This window comes from Salmo trutta, chromosome 12, assembly GCF_901001165.1.
Source record: "Salmo trutta chromosome 12, fSalTru1.1, whole genome shotgun sequence".
In the NCBI taxonomy this organism is placed as follows: Eukaryota; Metazoa; Chordata; class Actinopteri; order Salmoniformes; family Salmonidae; genus Salmo; species Salmo trutta.
Genome location: NC_042968.1, coordinates 49367357 through 49389709, shown reverse-complemented (window position 1 = coordinate 49389709; position 22353 = coordinate 49367357). Strand labels below are relative to the sequence as shown.

Here is a 22353-nt window from a genome sequence, read left to right as displayed (position 1 = left end):
GACTGTCTGTAGAGGACTAGGGACACACAGTGACTGTCTGTAGAGGACTAGGGACACACAGTGACTGTCTGTAGAGGAGGAGGGACACACAGTGACTGTCTGTAGAGGAGGAGGGACTAGGGACACACAGTGACTGTCTGTAGAGGAGGAGGGACTAGGGACACACAAAGACTGTAGAGGAGGGACTAGAGACACACAGTGACTGTCTGTAGAGGACTAGGGACACACAGTGACTGTCTGTAGAGGAGGAGGGACTAGGGACACACAGTGACTGTCTGTAGAGGAGGAGGGACTAGGGACACACAGAGACTGTAGAGGAGGGACTAGAGACACACAGTGACTGTCTGTAGAGGACTAGGGACACACAGTGACTGTCTGTAGAGGACTAGGGACACACAGTGACTGTCTGTAGAGGACTAGGGACACACAGTGACTGTCTGTAGAGGAGGAGGGACACACAGTGACTGTCTGTAGAGGAGGAGGGACACAGTGACTGTCTGTAGAGGAAGAGGGACTAGGGACACACAGTGACTGTCTGTGAGACCAGAAATGGACAGCATTTGTAGAACCAGAGCCATATCTTTAGCCTGATATTGGTCTCTGTGTGACTCTGTGTAAGGCCTTTAAGACACATGCATGGTCTGTAACATCTATAACAGTATAGCTAGTTATTCACACAGAGGACAAAACAAGGATTTCATGCTGTTATGTTTGTGAGAATGGGAATATGCTTCCATAGTGGGTGGAATATGCTTCCACAGTGGGTGGAATATGCTTCCAGTGAAGCCATTTTTGAAAGTACTCTGGAACACAGTGAATTAGATAAGGAAGTGGATCCAATTCTGAAAGTACCGTCTGGAACACAGTGAATTAGATAAGGAAGTGGATCCAATTCTGAAAGTACCGTCTGGAACACAGTGAATTAGATAAGGAAGTGGATCCAATTCTGAAAGTACTGTCTGGCACACAGTGAATTAGATAAGGAAGTGGATCCAATTCTGAAAGTACTGTCTGGAACACAGTGAATTAGATAAGGAAGTGGATCCAATTCTGAAAGTACTGTCTGGAACACAGTGAATTAGATAAGGAAGTGGATCCAATTCTGAAAGTACTGTCTGGAACACAGTGAATTAACTCTGTGGACTCATCATTTCATAATGATTGGCAGTGCTGTTTATAGGCAGATGGGCAGGAAGCGTCCCTTGGTATTAGTGGCATAGTTACTTACCCCTCTGCATTTAAAAAAAACCCTGCAGAGAGATTCAAAGTGCAAAACCTCAGTCCTCACTATCTAGTGTTGCAGGCTATAAAAAGGCAATAAAAAGCATGAACATTCCTAGGCTTCGTTCCTAACGGTACCTTATTCCCTATGTAGTGCACTACTACCCTATTGACCCTGGTCAAAAGTAGTGCACTACTACCCTATAGATCCTGGTCAAAAGTAGTGCACTACGTAGGGAATGTGGCACCATTTGAGGCGCACATCTAGTATGGAATCCCAAACACTGTTTTGCATAGACTAAAATGACTTCCAGAGAGTTTTCAATAGTTTTCAATCTCCTCTCTGTCTTTTCAGGAGTTTTCAATAGTTTTCAATCTCCTCTCTTATCTTTTCAGGAGTTTCACTAGTTGTGGACATTGTACTTGTGCGTCAATGTCAAAGTAACTATTGACTCTATGTACTTGGCGTCTGGTATAAAAAAAAGGCATTTAACTTAACATCTTATATTTTGCCTTGTTTTGAAGCAAGTCGATTGAAGCAAGTTGAGTAAGTGCTGCTGGGGTTTAGTTTGGAAGCTTTCCCTGCTGAATGCCTTGGGGCTTAACCGAAGCATCCTTCTTCTAGGAAGAGATAGAGAGAGACCATGGTGGTGTCAACGATGGCACCCTATTCCCTATGTAGTGCAGAAAAGTAATGCACTATCAAGGGAATAGGGTGCCATTTGGGACGTTGATGGTATCTCGTCGCCACCTAACTCTAGAAGTTAGTACAGGTCAGACCGTATCCCGTCAACACCAAACTCTAGAAGTTACTACAGGTCAGACCGTATCCCATCAACACCAAACTCTAGAAGTTACTACAGGTCAGACCGTATCCCATCAACACCAAAACTCTAGAAGTTACTACAGGTCAGACCGTATCCCGTCAACACCAAACTCTAGAAGCTACTACAGGTCGGACCGTATCCCATCAACACCAAAACTCTAGAAGTTACTACAGGTCAGACCGTATCCCATCAACACCAAAACTCTAGAAGTTACTACAGGTCAGACCGTATCCCATCAACACCAAACTCTAGAAGTTACTACAGGTCAGACCGTATCCCATCAACACCAAACTCTAGAAGTTACTACAGGTCAGTTACTACAGGTCAGACCGTATCCCATCAACACCAAACTCTAGAAGTTAGTACAGGTCAGTTAGTACAGGGAAAACAGCTCAGTGGAAGTCATAGGAAGTAGTAGGAAGTACAGCCAAAGGAAAACCATTGCAACTACTACTGTACCTCATGGAATAGTACACAGTTTAAACTTAATATCACCACAAAATCAATAGGCCGCATCAAATAAACATATATTTTTTTAACTATCCCCACTTGTAAGGCACAATAAAATTGACAAAGATTAGACTCATTTCAAAAACAAATACTAAAAAAAAATAAAAATGATAATATCTCATAAAACAAAAGTTCCTTGAGTATGGTGTCTTGGCATTGGCTGTCTAGTGAAGAGAAGGGGAGGGTGTATCGACCAATACAACCTTTACTGATCCCTGATGCCCCTCCCACTAAACACAGCCTGGAGACAGTCTCTCAGAAGTACCAGGATGGAAGAGCCTGGAGACAGCCTCTCAGAAGTACCAGGATGGAAGAGCCTGGAGACAGCCTGTCAGAAGTACCAGGATGGAAGAGCCTGGAGACAGCCTCTCAGAAGTACCAGGATGGAAGAGCCTGGAGACAGCCTCTCAGAAGTACCAGGATGGAAACTCTCTCTTTACTCTTGAGGAGAGACCCTTGTGTGGCCCAAAATAGTACTCTATTCCCTATGTAGTCCACTACTTTACACCAGGGCCCATGGTGCTTTGGTCAAAAGTAGTGCACTATATAGGGAATAGGGTGCCAGTTGGGGACGCATCCAGGGAGTAGAAGGCAACGAACAGAAAGAGGTTTAAAAAGTTCCTGGTAGGCAGACGGATCAGACCGTTCTGGCAGCTCATCCCCGGTTAGATGGACGGAGGGAGAGAGGTGTTCAGTCGTTGTCTTTATCGGAGGATGTGAGGGGCTCGTTCAGTTGTTGTGTTTATCCGAGGTTGTGAGGGGCTCGTTCAGTCGTTGTGTTTATCCGAGGATGTGAGGGAGGGGCTCGTTCAGTTGTTGTGTTTATCCGAGGCTGTGAGGAGGGGGCTCGTTCAGTTGTTGTGTTTATCCGAGGCTGTGATGGGGGCTCGTTCAGTTGTTGTGTTTATCGGAGGCTGTGAGGAGGGGCTCGTTCAGTCGTTGTGTTTATCCGAGGATGTGAGGAGGGGGCTCGTTCAGTTGTTGTGTTTATCCGAGGCTGTGATGGGGGCTCGTTCAGTTGTTGTGTTTATCCGAGGCTGTGATGGGGCTCGTTCAGTTGTTGTGTTTATCCGAGGCTGTGAGGAGGGGCTCGTTCAGTCGTTGTGTTTATCCGAGGATGTGAGGAGGGGGCTCGTTCAGTTGTTGTGTTTATCCGAGGCTGTGATGGGGGCTCGTTCAGTTGTTGTGTTTATCGGAGGCTGTGAGGAGGGGCTCGTTCAGTCGTTGTGTTTATCCGAGGATGTGAGGAGGGGGCTCGTTCAGTTGTTGTGTTTATCCGAGGCTGTGATGGGGGCTCGTTCAGTTGTTGTGTTTATCCGAGGCTGTGATGGGGCTCGTTCAGTTGTTGTGTTTATCCGAGGCTGTGAGGAGGGGCTCGTTCAGTCGTTGTGTTTATCCGAGGATGTGAGGAGGGGGCTCGTTCAGTTGTTGTGTTTATCCGAGGCTGTGATGGGGCTCGTTCAGTTGTTGTGTTTATCCGAGGCTGTGAGGAGGGGGCTTGTTCAGTCGTTGTGTTTATCCGAGGCTGTGATGGGGCTCGTTCAGTCGTTGTGTTTATCCGAGGCTGTGAGGGGGGTGATCTCTGACAGGTCTTCTTGGGGGAACACCACGAAACACAGCTTCTGACCCACGTAGGTCACACACTCTGGAACAGAACAGACAGGCAGCGGGGTCAGAGACGTATACAGTAAAATAACTGACTTCAACTCTGGAAAAGCAGGCTTGTACGGCCCTCTAGTGGTAGATCACAACTTCATGACAAAAATGTAATTCTGCTGTAAGACACATATTCTGTAGATATCAGTCTTACAACAGAATGAAATGCTGCCAAGGGAATTTATATGCTTAAAGGTAATGACTAAACAATTCCACCTTGAAACGTAATTATGACATTATGTAACATATATAATGAATAATTAGACAAACGTAACTATTGGTAATCATTCGATTCTGTAACATGTATAATGAATTAGAATGATAAACTTCAGTCTAAAAAAGTTTGGTCGAGACAAGTAGAAATGTGTGTGTGTGTGTGACTAAGAAGATACCGAGAACAATTAAACTGTGTATGACCTGAACCTGGCTAGAACTCTGAGAAACTTACGATAGGACAGGGAGTCCTTTCAAGGTTCCTCTAATCTCGGGGGAATGGAAGTGCCAGTTTGGTAGTGATAAACAGTGGTGAGAACCATGGGGAAGGATACAATCTACCTACTGTTCGTGTGTATGTATGTGCGTAAGTAGGGAGTGAGTTATAAAATGGACTTTAGAACGTTCTCGTGAATAAACTGTACGTCCTTTTGCATAACTTGAGTCTTTACCTAATTATTATTAAACCCGGGGTCTTACAAACCTCGGGAATTAGTCAAAGCTTTAATAATTGTTAGTTATTATCAATGGGATTGAAAATTTTCGTGACAGACACATATTCTGCAGACGGCAGCATGTCACTCTGCTGCCTTATCAGTGTCGATGCAGAGACGGCAGCATGTCATTCTGCTGCCTTATCAGTGTCGACGCAGAGACGGCAGCATGTCATTCTGCTGCCTTATCAGTGTCGATACAGAGACGGCAGCATGTCACTCTGCTGCCTTATTGGTGTCGATACAGAGACGGCAGCATGTCATTCTGCTGCCTTATCAGTGTCGATGCAGAGACGGCAGCATGTCACTCTGCTGCCTTATCGGTGTCGATACAGAGACAGCAGCATGTCACTCTGCTGCCTTATCAGTGTCGATGCAGAGACGGCAGCATGTCACTCTGCTGCCTTATCAGTGTCGATGCAGAGACGGCAGCATGTCACTCTGCTGCCTTATCGGTGTCGATACAGAGACAGCAGCATGTCACTCTGCTGCCTTATCAGTGTCGATACAGAGACGGCAGCATGTCACTCTGCTGCCTTATCGGTGTCGATACAGAGACGGCAGCATGTCACTCTGCTGCCTTATCGTTGTCGATGCAGAGACGGCAGGATGACTGTGACTGTGGTTGTCTTACCTCCCTTAGTTGAATGACTAAGTTTGCTCTGAATAAGAGCGTCTGGTGACCAACATGGACATGCAATACAAGGAGTGGAGGAGTCACTCACCAACGACCCTGTAGACACATCTGGGCTTGTTCTTCCAGTGGACTCCCACGAAGTAGACGGGTACCCCGGTGAGCATGATGACGATCCCCATGCCACACACCACGGGCTCCGAGTACAGGCTGAACCCCAGCAGCACCGCCCAGAACACCAGGTAACTGATTGGGACCAACACACTGACCTGAAGGGAGAGGGGGAGGGGAGGACAGGATAGAGGGAGGGAGGAAAGAAGAGGGAGGGGGGAGAGGGAGGGCCGGGGAGGATGGGGGAGAGGGAGGAGGGAGAGGAGAGGGAGGAGGGGCACAGAGTTAGAACTAATGCTCCAAGTACAGGCTGAACCCCAGCAGCACCACCGAGAACACCAGGTAACTGATTGGGACCAACACACTCACCTGAAGGGAGAAGGGGAGGGGAGGAGAGGAGAGGAGAGAAGGGGAATGGGGAGAGGATAGAGGGAGGGGGAGGACCGGGGAGGATGGGGGAGAGGATAGAGGGAGGGGGAGAGACGAGGGAGGATGGGGGGAAAGGGAGGAAGAAATAAAAATCCAATCGTAATACACCACAGCACAACGTCCGGTTGCCCATTCAGTAATAGAATGACCAGTTCATTTCCTGGTTTCCCATTCAGTAATAGAATGACCAGTTCATTTCCTGGTTTCCCATTCAGTAATAGAATGACCAGTTCATTTCCTGGTTCCCCATTCAGTAATAGAATGACAGTTTATTTCCTGGAATCCCATTCAGTAATAGAATGACCAGTTCATTTCCTGGTTTCCCATTCAGTAATAGAATGACAGTTCATTTCCTGGTTTCCCACTCAGTAATAGAATGACAGTTCATTTCCTGGTTTCCCATTCAGTAAAAGAATGACCAGTTCATTTCCTGGTTTCCCATTCAGTAATAGAATGACCAGTTCATTTCCTGGTTTCCCATTCAGTAATAGAATGACCAGTTCATTTCCTGGTTTCCCATTCAGTAATAGAATGACAGTTCATTTCCTGGTTTCCCACTCAGTAATAGAATGACAGTTCATTTCCTGGTTTCCCATTCAGTAAAAGAATGACCAGTTCATTTCCTGGTTTCCCATTCAGTAATAGAATGACCAGTTCATTTCCTTGTTTCCCCACTCAGTAGTAGAATGACCAGTTCATTTCCTGGTTTCCCATTCAGTAATAGAATGACCAGTTCATTTCTCGGTTTCCCATTCAGTAATAGAATGACAGTTCATTTCCTGGTTTCCCATCAGTAATAGATTGACAGTTCATTTCCTGGTTTCCCACTCAGTAATAGAATGACCAGTTCATTTCCTGGTTTCCCCATCAGTAATAGAATGACAGTTCATTTCCTGGTTTCCCATTCAGTAAAAGAATGACCAGTTAATTTCCTGGTTTCCCGTTCAGTAATAGAATGACCAGTTAATTTCCTGGTTTCCCATTCAGTAATAGAATGACCAGTTCATTTCCTGGTTTCCCACTCAGTAATAGAATGACCAGTTCATTTCCTGGTTTCCCATTCAGTAATAGAATGACCAGTTAATTTCCTGGTTTCCCATTCAGTAACAGAATGACCAGTTAATTTCCTGGTTTCCCCACTCAGTAATAGAATAACAGTTAATTTCCTGGTTACGGTGTGCACTAGTAAATAGTTCCCAGATATAATAGCACCAGATATAGGCCTGCTGTACCTTGATGGGTCGTAGCAGGTTGGGTCTCTTCCAGCGATAGTACAGCAGGCCAGCGATGGTCACTCCATAAGACAGGAAGTTAATAAAGGAGACATAGTTGATCAGGTTGTGAGTCTCTCCGATACACAGGATCACTATGGTGGCTCCGCACTGTGGAGGAGGAAGGAAGCAGAGGTCAATGAATATAGACGTAACATACACTTTGGGAGACTATAACATTATACACAAAGCTATATAGCACAGCCCTGGGGTTTGGGGCTATAGGAACTAGTACAGCCCTGGGGTTTGGGGCTATAGGAACTAGTACAGCCCTGGGGTTTGGGGATATAGGAACTAGTGCAGCCCTGGGGTTTGGGGCTATAGGAACTAGTGCAGCCCTGGGGTTTGGGGCTATAGGAACTAGTGCAGCCCTGGGGTTTGGGGCTATAGGAACTAGAGCAGCCCTGGGGTTTGGGTCTATAGGAACTAGAGCAGCCCTGGAGTTTGGGGCTTTAGGAACTAGCACAGCCCTGGGGTTTGGGGCTATAGGAACTAGTGCAGCCCTGGGGTTTGGGGCTAGTGAAGCCCTGGGGTTTGGGGCTATAGGAACTAGAGCAGCCCTGGGGTTTGGGGCTATAGGAACTAGCACAGCCCTGGGGATTGGGGCTATAGGAACTAGTGCAGCCCTGGGGTTTGGGGCTAGTGCAGCCCTGGGGTTTGAGGCTATAGGAACTAGCACAGCCCTGGGGTAAGGGGCTATAGGAACTAGAGCAGCCCTGGGGTTTGGGGCTATAGGAACTAGAGCAGCCCTGGGGTTTGGGGCTATAAGAACTAGTGCAGCCCTGGGGTTTGGGGCTATAGGAACTAGTGCAGCCCTGGGGTTTAGGGCTATAGGAACTAGTGCAGCCCTGGGGTTTGGGGTTATAGGAACTAGAGCAGCCCTGGGGTTTGGGGCTATAGGAACTAGTACAGCCCTGGGGTTTGGGGCTATAGGAACTAGTGCAGCCCTGGGGTTTGGGGATATAGGAACTAGTGCAGCCCTGGGGTTTGGGGCTATAGGAACTAGTGCAGCCCTGGGGTTTGGGGCTATAGGAACTAGAGCAGCCCTGGGGTTTGGGGCTATAGGAACTAGAGCAGCCCTGGGGTTTGGGGCTATAGGAACTAGAGCAGCCCTGGGGTTTGGGGCTATAGGAACTAGTGCAGCCCTGGGGTTTGGGGATATAGGAACTAGTGCAGCCCTGGGGTTTGGGGCTATAGGAACTAGAGCAGCCCTGGGGTTTGGGGCTATAGGAACTAGAGCAGCCCTGGGGTTTGGGGCTATAGGAACTAGTGCAGCCCTGGGGTATGGGGCTATAGGAACTAGAGCAGCCCTGGGGTTTGGGTCTATAGGAACTAGAGCAGCCCTGGAGTTTGGGGCTTTAGGAACTAGCACAGCCCTGGGTTTGGGGCTATAGGAACTAGTGCAGCCCTGGGGTTTGGGGCTAGTGAAGCCCTGGGGTTTGGGGCTATAGGAACTAGAGCAGCCCTGGGGTTTGGGGCTATAGGAACTAGCACAGCCCTGGGGATTGGGGCTATAGGAACTAGTGCAGCCCTGGGGTTTGGGGCTAGTGCAGCCCTGGGGTTTGAGGCTATAGGAACTAGCACAGCCCTGGGGTAAGGGGCTATAGGAACTAGAGCAGCCCTGGGGTTTGGGGCTATAGGAACTAGAGCAGCCCTGGGGTTTGGGGCTATAAGAACTAGTGCAGCCCTGGGGTTTGGGGCTATAGGAACTAGAGCAGCCCTGGGGTTTGGGGCTATAGGAACTAGTGCAGCCCTGGGGTTTAGGGCTATAGGAACTAGTGCAGCCCTGGGGTTTGGGGTTATAGGAACTAGAGCAGCCCTGGGGTTTGGGGCTATAGGAACTAGTGCAGCCCTGGGGTTTGGGGCTATAGGAACTAGTGCAGCCCTGGGGTTTGGGGCTATAGGAACTAGAGCAGCCCTGGGGTTTGGGGCTATAGGAACTAGTGCAGCCCTGGGGTTTGGGGCTATAGGAACTAGTGCAGCCCTGGGGTTTGGGGCTATAGGAACTAGAGCAGCCCTGGGGTTTAGGGCTATAGGAACTAGAGCAGCCCTGGGGTTTGGGGCTATAGGAACTAGAGCAGCCCTGGGGTTTGGGGCTATAGGAACTAGTGCAGCCCTGGGACTTGGGGCTATAGGAACTAGTACAGCTCTGGGGTTTGGGGCTATAGGAACTAGTGCAGCCCTGGGGTTTGGGGCTATAGGAACTAGCACAACCCTGGGGTTTGGGGCTATAGGAACTAGTGCAGCCCTGGGGTTTGTGGACAAATGCAGGCAAGAATGAGTAGCAGGAATAGGGGTGCAGTAATTTACACAGACTAGCAGAGTGGGAATAGGGGTGCAGTAATTTACACAGACTAGCAGAGTGGGAATAGGGGTGCAGTAATTTACACAGACTAGCAGAGTGGGAATAGGGGTGCAGTAACTTACACAGACTAGCAGAGCGGGAATAGGGGTGCAGTAACTTACACAGACTAGCAGAGTGGGAATAGGGGTGCAGTAATTTACACAGACTAGCAGAGTGGGAATAGGGGTGCAGTAACTTACACAGACTAGCAGAGTGGGAATAGGGGTGCAGTAATTTACACAGACTAGCAGAGCGGGAATAGGGGTGCAGTAATTTACACAGACTAGCAGAGCGGGAATAGGGGTGCAGTAATTTACACAGACTAGCAGAGTGGGAATAGGGGTGCAGTAACTTACACAGACTAGCAGAGCGGGAATAGGGGTGCAGTAACTTACACAGACTAGCAGAGTGGGAATAGGGGTGCAGTAATTACACAGACTAGCAGAGTGGGAATAGGGGTGCAGTAACTTACACAGACTAGCAGAGTGGGAATAGGGGTGCAGTAATTTACACAGACTAGCAGAGTGGGAATAAGGGTGCAGTAATTTACACAGACCAACAGAGTGGGAATAGGGGTGCAGTAACTTACACAGACTAGTAGAGCGGGAATAGGGGTGCAGTAATTTACACAGACTAGCAGAGTGGGAATAGGGGTGCAGTAATTTACACAGACTAGCAGAGTGGGAATAGGGGTGCAGTAACTTACACAGACTAGTAGAGCGGGAATAGGGGTGCAGTAGTTTACACAGACTAGCAGAGTGGGAATAGGGGTGCAGTAATTTACACAGACTAGCAGAGTGGGAATAGGGGTGCAGTAATTTACACAGACTAGCAGAGCGGGAATAGGGGTGCAGTAACTTACACAGACTAGCAAAGCGGGAATAGGGGTGCAGTTTTTCAGGTGGATCATGGCCAACAGGTAAGGCAGGTGACCCTCTCTGGCTCCAGAGAAACACAACCTGTGGAGAAAAAGGGACAATAGAAAAAGGGACAATAGCGTTTGGTGTGTTTGCAGTTGGTTGGAGGGTGATGCTAGCAACACACCAGGGGGTTGTGAGTTGGATTCCTGCAGCACTACACCACAGATACGCTATGAATGAAGTGGACTGTATATTGCTTTGGGGTTATGAATGAAGTGGACTGTATAATGATTGGGGTTATGAATGAAGTGGACTGTGTATTGATTTGGGGTTATGAATGAATTGGACTGTGTATTGATTTGGGGTTATGAATGAAGTGGACTGTATATTGATTTGGGGTTATGAATGAAGTGGACTGTGTATTGATTTGGGGTTATGAATGAATTGGACTGTGTATTGATTTTGGGGTTATGAATGAATTGGACTGTATATTGATTTGGGGTTATGAATGAAGTGGACTGTATATTGTTTTAGGTTACAGTGTCTGTGTTGTTCCATGTGTTGTTCCATGTGTTGTTCCATGTGTTTTAATCTATTCCAGAACTAGAGCATCAGCAAGTCCTTGATAAGGTGAATCTGCTCTGTTGGTACAGGACAATAACGTGGACGTTTCCTGGTGAGGCGGTCCCCCCTCGAGGAGAGGTTAGGAGAACCACTGATTATATACAGTGGGGGAAAAAAAGTATTTGATCCCTCATTAAAATGCAAATCATTATATAAAATGTTTGACATGCATGTCAAAAATTTTATATAATGATTTGCATTTTAATGTTCAAATAAACCTACCATTAAAATGATAGACTGATCATTTCTTTGTCAGTGGGCAAACGTACAAAATCAGCAGGGGATCAAATACTTTTCCCCCCCACTGTATTATGAGACTATGAGTACAGGACAATAACGTGGACCCCCCCGAGGAGAGGTTATGAGAACCACTGACTATATATATTATGAGACTATGAGTACCTGGAAGAAGTGAAGAGGTAGCCGTTGATTCCTCCGAATGTCGACAGAGCTACAGAGATAGGCATCACCCAGGAAAAACGCCCAGCAACTTCTCACCAAATGTCTGTAGAAAACCATTCAACAATCATTAAAACAACCTTTTAAACAACCACAGATAGTTAACTGTTAAATAACCACACAAAAATCAAATAACAACATTTTATTTGTTTATTATGGATCCTCATTAGCTTTAACAGAAGCAGCAGCTTCTCTTCCTGGTGTTTATTATGGATCCTCATTAGCTTTAACAGAAGCAGCAGCAGCTTCTCTTCCTGGTGTTTATTATGGATCCTTATTAGCTTTAACAGAAGCAGCAGCAGCTTCTCTTCCTGGTGTTTATTATGGATCCTCATTAGCTTTAACAGAAGCAGCAGCAGCTTCTCTTCCTGGTGTTTATTATGGATCCTCATTAGCTTTAACAGAAGCAGCAGCTTCTCTTCTTGGTGTTTATTATGGATCCTCATTAGCTTTAAAAGCAGCAGCAGCAGCTTCTCTTCCTGGTGTTTATTATGGATCCTCATTAGCTTTAACAGAAGCAGCAGCAGCTTCTCTTCCTGGTGTTTATTATGGATCCTCATTAGCTTTAACAGAAGCAGCAGCTTCTCTTCCTGGTGTTTATTATGGATCCTCATTAGCTTTAACAGCAGCAGCAGCAGCTTCTCTTCCTGGTGTTTATTATGGATCCTCATTAGCTTTTACAGAAGCAGCAGCTTCTCTTCCTGGGGTCCACAAAAAACACAAAACATAACAACACTACCCTTTCCCACCTGGACAAAAGGAGCACTGACTACAGCTCAGCATTCAACACCATAGTGCCCTCAAAGCTCATCAATAAGCTAAGGACTCTGGGACTAAACACCTCCCTCTGCAACTGGATCCTGGACTTCCTGACGGGCCGCCCCCCAGGTGGTAAGGGTAGGTAATAACACATCTGCCACGCTGATCCTCAACATGGGGGCCCCTCAGGGATGCATACTTAGTCCACTCCTGTACTCCCTGTTCACTCACGACTGCGTGGCCAGGCACGACTCCAACACCATCATTAAGTTTACTGACGACACAACAGCGGTAGGCCTGATCACCGACAACGATGAGACAGCCTATAGAGAGGAGGTCAGAGACCTGGCAGTGTGGTGCCAGGACAACAACCTCTCCCTCAATGTGATCAAGACAAAGGAGATGATTGTGGACTACAGGAAAAGGAGGACCGAGCACGCCCCCATTCTCATCGACGGGACTGTAGTGGAGCAGGTTGAGAGCTTCAAGTTCCTTGGTGTCCACATCACCAACAAACTATCATGGTCCAAACACATCAAGACAGTCATGTAGAGGGCACGACAAAGCCTATTCCCCCTTCAGGAGACTGAAAAGATTTGGCATGGGTCCTCAGATCCTCAAAAGGTTTTACATCTGCACCATCGAGAGCATCCTGACTGGTTGCATCAGCCCCTGGTATTGCAACTGCTGGGGCCTCCGACCGCAAGGCGCTACAGAGGGTAGTGCGTACGGCCCAGTACATCACTGGAGCCAAGCTTCCTACCATCCAGGACCTCTATATCAGGCGGTGTCAGAGGAAGGCCCCAAAACATTGTCAAAGACTCCAGCCACCCTATAGTCATAGACTGTTTTCTCTGCTACCGCACGGCAAGCGATACCGGAGCACCAGGTCCGGAACCAACAGAACCCTGAACAGCTTCTCCCTCCAAGCCATCAGATTGATCAATAGTTAGTTAGATAGTTGATCAATAGCTACCCGGACTATTACAGTATACTGCTGTTACTGTCTATTATCTATCCTTTACCCCTACCTACAGTATACTGCTGTTACTGTCTATTATCTATCCTTTACCCCTACCTACAGTATACTGCTGTTACTGTCTATTATCTATCCTTTACCCCTACCTACAGTATACTGCTGTTACTGTCTATCCTTTACCCCAACCTACAGTATAATGCTGTTACTGTCTATTATCTATCCTGTTGTCTAGTCACTTTATCCCTACCTATATGTACATATCTACCTCAATTACCTCGTATCCCTGCACATTGACTCAGTACTGGGACTTCCTGTATATAGCCATGTTATTACCTGGTACTTCCTGTATATAGCCATGTTATTACCTCAGTACTGGAACTCCCTGTATATAGCCATGTTATTACCTCGTACCCTTGCATATTGACTTAGTACTGGTACTTCCTGTATATAGCCATGTTATTACCTGGTACTTCCTGTATATAGCCATGTTATGACCTGGTACTTCCTGTATATAGCCATGTTATGACCTGGTACTTCCTGTATATAGCCATGTTATGACCTGGTACTTCCTGTATATAGCCATGTTATTACCTGGTACTTCCTGTATATAGCCATGTTATTACCTGGTACTTCCTGTATATAACCATGTTATCGTTACTCATTGTGTATTTATTATGACTTTATTATTAAGTGTTATTATTTTTGCTGTTATTTTATTTCTAGATTAATTCTCACCACGGCCACGGCGTTGGATGCCAACAGCTCTTCGGGGGTCATGGAGGAGAAGTATGCGATGTTAGTCAGAGTGTAAACTAACGTCACCAGGGGAATGGATATGTAGATAGCCCGGGGCAGGTTCCTGTATAGATAGATAGTTAATATGTCAGTCAGACTGTAGACTAACGTCACCAGGGGAATGGATATGTAGATAGCCTGGTTCCTGTAAAACAGTACATTATATTACAGTAGGTTCCTGTAAAACAGTACATTATATTACAGTAATATAGTAATGTAATAATATATTACAGTAACATGTAGATGGCTGGGGGCAGGTTCCTGAGATTAGAAACATATTTTACAGTAATATACCAGGTTCCTGTAAAACAGTACATTATATTACAGTAATATAGTCCTGTAATAATATATTACAGTAACATGTAGATAGCCCGGGGCAGGTTCCTGAGATTAGAAACATATTTTACAGTAATATACCAGGTTCCTGTAAAACAGTACATTATATTACAGTAATATAGTACTGTAATAATATATTAAAATAATATGTAGATGGCTGTGGCAGGATCCTGAGATTAGAAACATATTTTACAGTAATATACCAAGTTCCTGTAAAACAGTACATTATATTACAGTAACATAGGACTGTAATAATATATTATAGTAATATGTGGATGGCTAGGGGCAGGTTCAACTCATTAGACAGCAGTGAGACAGTCAACTGGTTAGACAACAGTGAGACAGTCAACTCATTAGACAGCAGTGAGACAGTCAACTCATTAGACAGCAGTGAGACAGTCAACTCGTTAGACAGCAGTGAGACAGTCAACAGTGAGACAGTCAACTCATTAGACAGCAGTGAGACAGTCAACTCGTTAGACAGCAGTGAGACAGTCAACTCATTAGACAGCAGTGAGACAGTCAACTCATTAGACAGCAGTGAGACAGTCAACTCGTTAGACAGCAGTGAGACAGTAAAGTTAATGAATATAATTTGAGCATTGAAGGCAATAAAGAAACAGCTGCAACATGAAAACACGTAAAGTCAATATATTACTGGATGACAACAGGTGCTCTACCACTTTCCACCACTAGGTGGTGGTATGAGGACACAGTTAGTTGCGCACCGATTCTCCACCCTCCTCCTGAAGTGTGCACTTGGAAAATTCCCTTCAGCTAATGTTTAGAGCAGACCAATGCTTTGAAATTCATGACAGGGAGTGTGCAAGTGCACACTTTGTTAGAAGGGTAAACAATTGGTTCGTAGCCTAAATCTAGAGGTCTATCCTGATTAAATTGGGAGGTAGCCTGAATCTAGACATCTATCCTGATTAAATTAGGACGTAGCCTGAATCTAGAGGTCTATCCTGATTAAATTGGGACGTAGCCTGAATCAAGAGGTCTATCCTGATTCAATTGGGACGTAGCCTAAATCTAGAGGTCTAGAGGTCTATCCTGATTAAATTGGGACGTAGCCTGAATCTAGAGGTCTAGAGATCTGTCCTGATTAAATTGGGACGTAGCCTGAATCTAGAGGTCTATCCTGATTAAATTGGGACGTAGCCTGAATCTAGAGGTCTATCCTGAATAAATTGGGATGTAGCCTAAATCTAGAGGTCTATCCTGATTAAATTGGGACGTAGCCTACATCTAGAGGTCTATCCTGATTAAATTGGGACGTAGCCTGAATCTAGAGGTCTAGAGGTCTATCCTGATTAAATTGGGATGCAGCCTGAATCTAGAGATCTAGAGGTCTATCCTGATTAAATTGGGACGTAGCCTACATCTAGAGGTCTATCCTGATTAAATTGGGACGTAGCCTGAATCTAGAGGTCTATCCTGATTAAATTGGGACGTAGCCTAAATCTAGAGGTCTATCCTGATTCAATTGGGACGTAGCCTGAATCTAGAGATCTATCCTGATTAAATTGGGACGTAGCCTGAATCTAGAAGTCTATCCTGATTAAATTGGGACGTAGCCTACATCTAGAGGTCTATCCTGATTAAATTGGGACGTAACCTAAATCTAGAGGTCTAGAGGTCTATCCTGATTAAATTGGGACGTAGCCTGAATCTAGAGGTCTATCCTGATTAAATTGGGACGTAGCCTGAATCTAGAGGTCTAGAGGTCTATCTTGATTCAATTGGGACGTAGCCTGATTCTAGAGGTCAAGAGATCTGTCCTGATTAAATTGGGACGTAGCCTGAATCTAGAGGTCTATCCTGATTAAATTGGGACGTAGCCTGAATCTAGAGGCCTATCCTGATTAAATTGGGACGTAGCCTGAATCTAGAGGTCTATCCTGATTAAATTGGGACGTAGCCTGAATCTAGCGATCTAGAGGTCTATCCTGATTAAATTGGGACGTAGCCTGAATCTAGAGGTCTATCCTGACTCAATTGGGACGGAGCCTGAATCTAGAGGTCTATCCTAATTAAATTGGGACGTAGCCTGAATCTAGCGGTCTAGAAGTCTATCCTGATTAAATTGGGATGCAGCCTGAATCTAGAGGTCTAGAGGTCTATCCTGATTAAATTGGGATGTAGCCTACATCTAGAGGTCTAATCTGATTAAATTGGGACGTAGCCTGAATCTATAGGTCTATCCTGATTAAATTGGGACGTAGCCTGACTCTAGAGGTCTATCCTGATTAAATTTGGACATAGCCTGAATCTAGAGGTCTATCCTGATTAAATTGGGACGTAGCCTGAATCTAGAGGTCTATCCTGATTAAATTGGGACGTAGTCTAAATCTAGAGCTCTAGAGGTCTATCCTGATTAAATTGGGACGTAGCCTGAATCTAGAATTCTAGAGGTCTATCCTGATTAAATTGGGACGTAGCCTAAATCTAGAGGTCTAGAGGTCTATCCTGATTAAATTGGGACGTAGCCTGAATCTAGAATTCTAGAGGTCTATCCTGATTAAATTGGGACGTAGCCTACATCTAGAGGTCTATCCTGATTAAATTGGGACGTAGCCTGAATCTAGAGGTCTATCCTGATTAAATTGGGACGTAGCCTACATCTAGAGGTCTATCCTGATTAAATTGGGACGTAGCCTAAATCTAGAGGTCTAGAAGTCTATCCTGATTAAATTGGGACGTAGCCTGAATCTAGAGGTGTATCCTGATTAAATTGGGACGTAGCCTAAATCTAGAGGTCTATCCTGATTAAATTGGGACGTAGTCTAAATCTAGAGCTCTAGAGGTCTATCCTGATTAAATTGGGACGTAGCCTGAATCTAGAATTCTAGAGGTCTATCCTGATTAAATTGGGACGTAGCCTAAATCTAGAGGTCTAGAGGTCTATCCTGATTAAATTGGGACGTAGCCTGAATCTAGAATTCTAGAGGTCTATCCTGATTAAATTGGGACGTAGCCTACATCTAGAGGTCTATCCTGATTAAATTGGGACGTAGCCTGAATCTAGAGGTCTATCCTGATTAAATTGGGACGTAGCCTACATCTAGAGGTCTATCCTGATTAAATTGGGACGTAGGCTGAATCTAGAGGTCTATCCTGATTAAATTGGGACGTAGCCTGAATCTAGAGGTCTATCCTGATTAAATTGGGACGTAGCCTACATCTAGAGGTCTATCCTGATTAAATTGGGACGTAGCCTAAATCTAGAGGTCTAGAAGTCTATCCTGATTAAATTGGGACGTAGCCTGAATCTAGAGGTCTATCCTGATTAAATTGGGACGTAGCCTAAATCTAGAGGTCTAGAAGTCTATCCTGATTAAATTGGGACGCAGCCTACATCTAGAGGTCTATCCTTACTTGCGTGGCTCGACCACCTCCTCAGTGACGTAGTTCAGGAAGTTCCAGCCGCTGAAAGCAAAGGAGGCCTGGAGGAAAGCCAGAGCTATCTGCCCCACAGACGGGTCCCGTGTGAACTCAAACGCCTGGCTGGGTCTCAGAGCATCATAGTGACCTGGTGGGAGGGAGGGAGGGGATGGAGGGGAGGGGAGGGGAGGGGGGAGGGAGGGAGTGAGGGAGGGAGGGTGGGAGGGAGGGGATGGAGAGAGGGAGGGAGGGAGAGTGGGAGGGGATGGAGAGAGGGAGGGAGAGTGTGAGGGAGAGAGGGGGGGAGAGAGGGAGGGAGAGAGAGAGAGAGAGAGAGAGAGAGAGAGAGAGAGAGAGAGAGAGAGAGAGTAGAGAGAGAGGAGAGAGAGAGAGAGAGAGAGAGAGGAGAGAGAGAGAGAGAGAGAGAGAGAGAGAGAGAGAGCTGTGATTAAGATTTTACTGATGAGGATTGCTTCTGAAATACACACACACACACACACACACACACACACACACACACACCATCATCACCAGCCCTCAGTCATCAGCACAGTGTAATGTGGTCATGAATGCTGTCGGCCCCTTCATTCCAATAGGATGAAAGAGTTGTGACGGCAACTACAGTAATGATTCCCATCATGTGACCAGACGGAGACCTCCAATATCCAGGTGCTTGTTACAATCTGGGACATGATTCCTATCAAGACAGACCACTTCCTGATCACACCGTGTTTAATGGCAGACAGATCACACCGTGTTTAACGGCAGACAGATCACACCGTGTTTAATGGCAGACAGACAACTTCCTGATCACACCGTGTTTAACGGCAGACAGATCACACCATGTTTAATGGCAGACAGATCACACCGTGTTTAATGGCAGACAGATCACACCGTGTTTAACGGCAGACAGATCACACCGTGTTTAATGGCAGACAGATCACACCGTGTTTAATGGCAGACAGATCACACCGTGTTTAACGGCAGACAGATCACACCGTGTTTAACGGCAGACAGATCACACAGTGTTTAACGGCAGACAGATCACACCATGTTAACGGCAGGCAGATCACACCGTGTTTAACGGCAGACAGATCACACCGTGTTTAACGGCAGACAGATCACACCGTGTTTAACGGCAGACAGACCACACCGTGTTTAATGGCAGACAGATCACACCGTGTTTAATGGCAGACAGACCACTTCCTGATCACACCGTGTTTAACGGCAGACAGATCACACCGTGCTTAACGGCAGACAGACCACACCGTGTTTAATGGCAGACAGATCACACCATGTTTAATGGCAGACAGACCACTTCCTGATCACACCGTGTTTAATGGCAGACAGATCACACCGTGTTTAACGGCAGACAGATCACACCGTGTTTAATGGCAGACAGATCACACAGTATTTAATGGCAGACAGACCACTTCCTGATCACACCGTGTTTAATGGCAGACAGATCACACCGTGTTTAACGGCAGACAGACCACACCGTGTTTAATGGCAGACAGAGCACACAGTTGGACTGATGTGATGTTTAAAAGGGGAGCACACTCGGCTCACACTTTGTCTCTCTCTGGTTTCTACAAATTCTTTCCCACGTCAGTCTGGAAGATTAGCTGAGACAACAGCACTGCTCCTGGGATACACAGTCAGGTCACGAATGCTGGCTCTCTGGCTGCCTAAAATCCAGCCCAAACCGGATGAGGTACAATGTCTGTATGTGTCACGCCCTGGCCATAGAGAGGGTTTAATTCTCTATTTTGGTTAGGCCAGGGTGTGACTAGGGTGGGCATTCTATGTCCTTTTTTCTACATGTTTTGTATTTCTTTGTTTTGACCTGGTATGGCTCTCAATCAGGGACAGCTGTACATCGTTGTCGCTGATTGGGAGCCATACTTAGGTAGCCTGTTTTCCTTTGGGTTTTGTGGGTTAATTTCTGTTTAGTATATCTTACCTGACAGAACTGTTTGGCTGTCGTTTTGTTTATTTGTAAAGTGTTCATTTTTTTCTCCATTAAAATACAAAGATAAACAAATTCCACGCCGCACCTTGGTCTCTTCACAACGACGGCCGTTACAGCATGTTTGATTCAGATCTACGAACGCTCCTTCTCTTAGAGCCCTGTTCACACTGCGTGTTTTAGTGCTCAAATCAGTTTGGTTTTTCAAATCCGTTTCGGAATACTGACTACCGTCTAAACAGAAAGTTACAAAGTGATCGAAATCAGATCTGTGTGTGTGTGTGTGTTCAGACTGTCGTCATTTTGCTGTACATGCTTACGCTAGTTGTCACGGTAACGGCGTGTGTGTGTGTGTGTGTGTGTGTGTGTGCAGCGGTGTTGGCTGATTGGTGGTGGTTGTGCTTCCTCTCAGGTCAGAAGTTGGTATGTAAACAAGCACATTCACAATCACGGTGTAAGAACTTTTCAAAAACAGGTCCTTTTTTTGGGGGGGTGCCAAAGCTCAACAGTCAACTAGCTATCTAGCTAGCCGTTTATTTTGCTAGCACACATTCACTCATTTGTTTGTAAACAATTAACAAGCGAGTTAGCTACCATGTGTTCTTGTCGAACTGTTAACAGACTAACAAGCAATTGACGAGATAACAATCTAAAAAAAACACTTGAGGGCTAAAAAAAAAAAAAATCCGATTTGATCGTTCAGATAAAAGTCGCACGGCCAGGAATCAGATTTGATCGTTCAGATAAAAAAGTTGCACGGCCAGGAATCAGATTTGATCGTTCAGATTAAAATCGCACGGCCAGGAATCAGATTTGATCGTTCAGATTAAAGTTGCACGGCCAGGAATCAGATTTGATCGTTCAGATTAAAGTCGCACGGCCAGGAATCAGATTTGATCGTTCAGATAATAGTCGCACGGCCAGGAATCAGATTTGATCGTTCAGATAAAAAACTTGCACGGCCAGGAATCAGATTTGATCGTTCAGATAAAAGTCGCACGGCCAGGAATCAGATTTGATCGTTCAGATAAAAGTCGCACGGCCAGGAATCAGATTTGATCGTTCAGATAAAAGTCGCACGGCCAGGAATCAGATTTGATCGTTCAGATTAAAGTTGCACGGCCAGGAATCAGATTTGATCGTTCAGATAAAAGTCGCACGGCCAGGAATCAGATTTGATCGTTCAGATAAAAGTCGCACGGCCAGGAATCAGATTTGTATCTGATTTCAAACCATTATGAATGTGGCTTGAAATATCTGATTCCATGTGATTTTTGGCTGTTCAGACTGCAGGGAAAAGATCATATTCAAATCGGATATGCAAAAAGAGTCAGTTCAAACTGCTAGTGTGAACAAGGCTAAACTGTCTCTGTCTTCCTCTCTGTTCCTCTGTCTGCCTCCCTATCTGCTTCTCTGAGTGCCTCGCTCTGCCTGACTCTCTGCCTCTATCTGCAACTGCCTCTCTCTGCAACTGCCTCTCTCTGCAACTGCCTCTCTCTGCAACTGCCTCTCTCTGCAACTGCCTCTCTGCCTGCCTCTCTCCGTCTGCCTCTCTCTCCGTCTGCCTCTCTCTCCGTCTGCCTCGCTGCATCTCCGCCTCCCTCTCTCCGCCTGCCTCTCTCCGCCTGCCTCTCTCCGCCTGCCTCTCTCCCTCCCCAAACTGGACAGGTCCTAGTGACTGTATGATAGTGTTAGCGTTAGCAAGACAGTTAGACAGTCAATTTCCTCTTTTCATCTCCCACCTCTACGAGACAGCAGACACCAGGCCAGGAGTCTCATCTCCCACCTCTACGAGGCAGCAGACACCAGGCCAGGAGTCTCATCTCCCACCTCTATGAGGCAGCAGCCGCCAGGCCAGGAGTCTCATCTCCCACCTCTACGAGGCAGCAGCCACCAGGATTCATATCGGATGTATTTTTGGTTTTCTTTTTGGACAGGATCAGATCTGCCTGTTGTATAATATTGTTTTGTTTAACCATTTGAACATGGATAAGCTACTTGGTCTGGTCCAATACGGAGTCTCAGCTGAACTACCATGGACTCTAGCCTTCCCTGTGGCTCAGTTGGTAGAGCATGGTGTTTGCAACGCCAGGGTTGTGGGTTCGATTCCCAAGGGGGGCCAGCACAGTATGAAAAAAATAAAAAATAATAAAAAATATGCATGAAATGAAATGTATGCATTCACTACTGTAAGTCATTCTGGATAAGAGCGTCTGCTAAATGACTAAAATGAAATGAAAATGAAATGACTCTGGTAAGTCATCATCCACACCAGGGGTTAGTGAGAGTCTCTGTGATTCAGGTTGTCTGGAACAGTAGTGTCAAAGATGTTTTATAACTAACCCAAGATAGACCACAGCCTGTCGTTTCCAATGAGAGTAAATGAATCATAGTGGGCAGAGCCAAGAACGAGCTAGCGAGGGTTCTATTGGTGCATTCTAGCATGTATTTGCATATTTCTATTAAGGGAACGCC

At 46.0% G+C, this 22353-nt stretch overlaps 1 pseudogene; it reads right to left on the bottom strand.

Annotated features, from left to right (window-relative positions):
• Positions 1-3346: 3346 nt before the first annotated feature.
• LOC115202565 (asc-type amino acid transporter 1-like) lies at positions 3347-21657 on the bottom strand (annotated as a pseudogene).
• Positions 21658-22353: the final 696 nt, after the last annotated feature.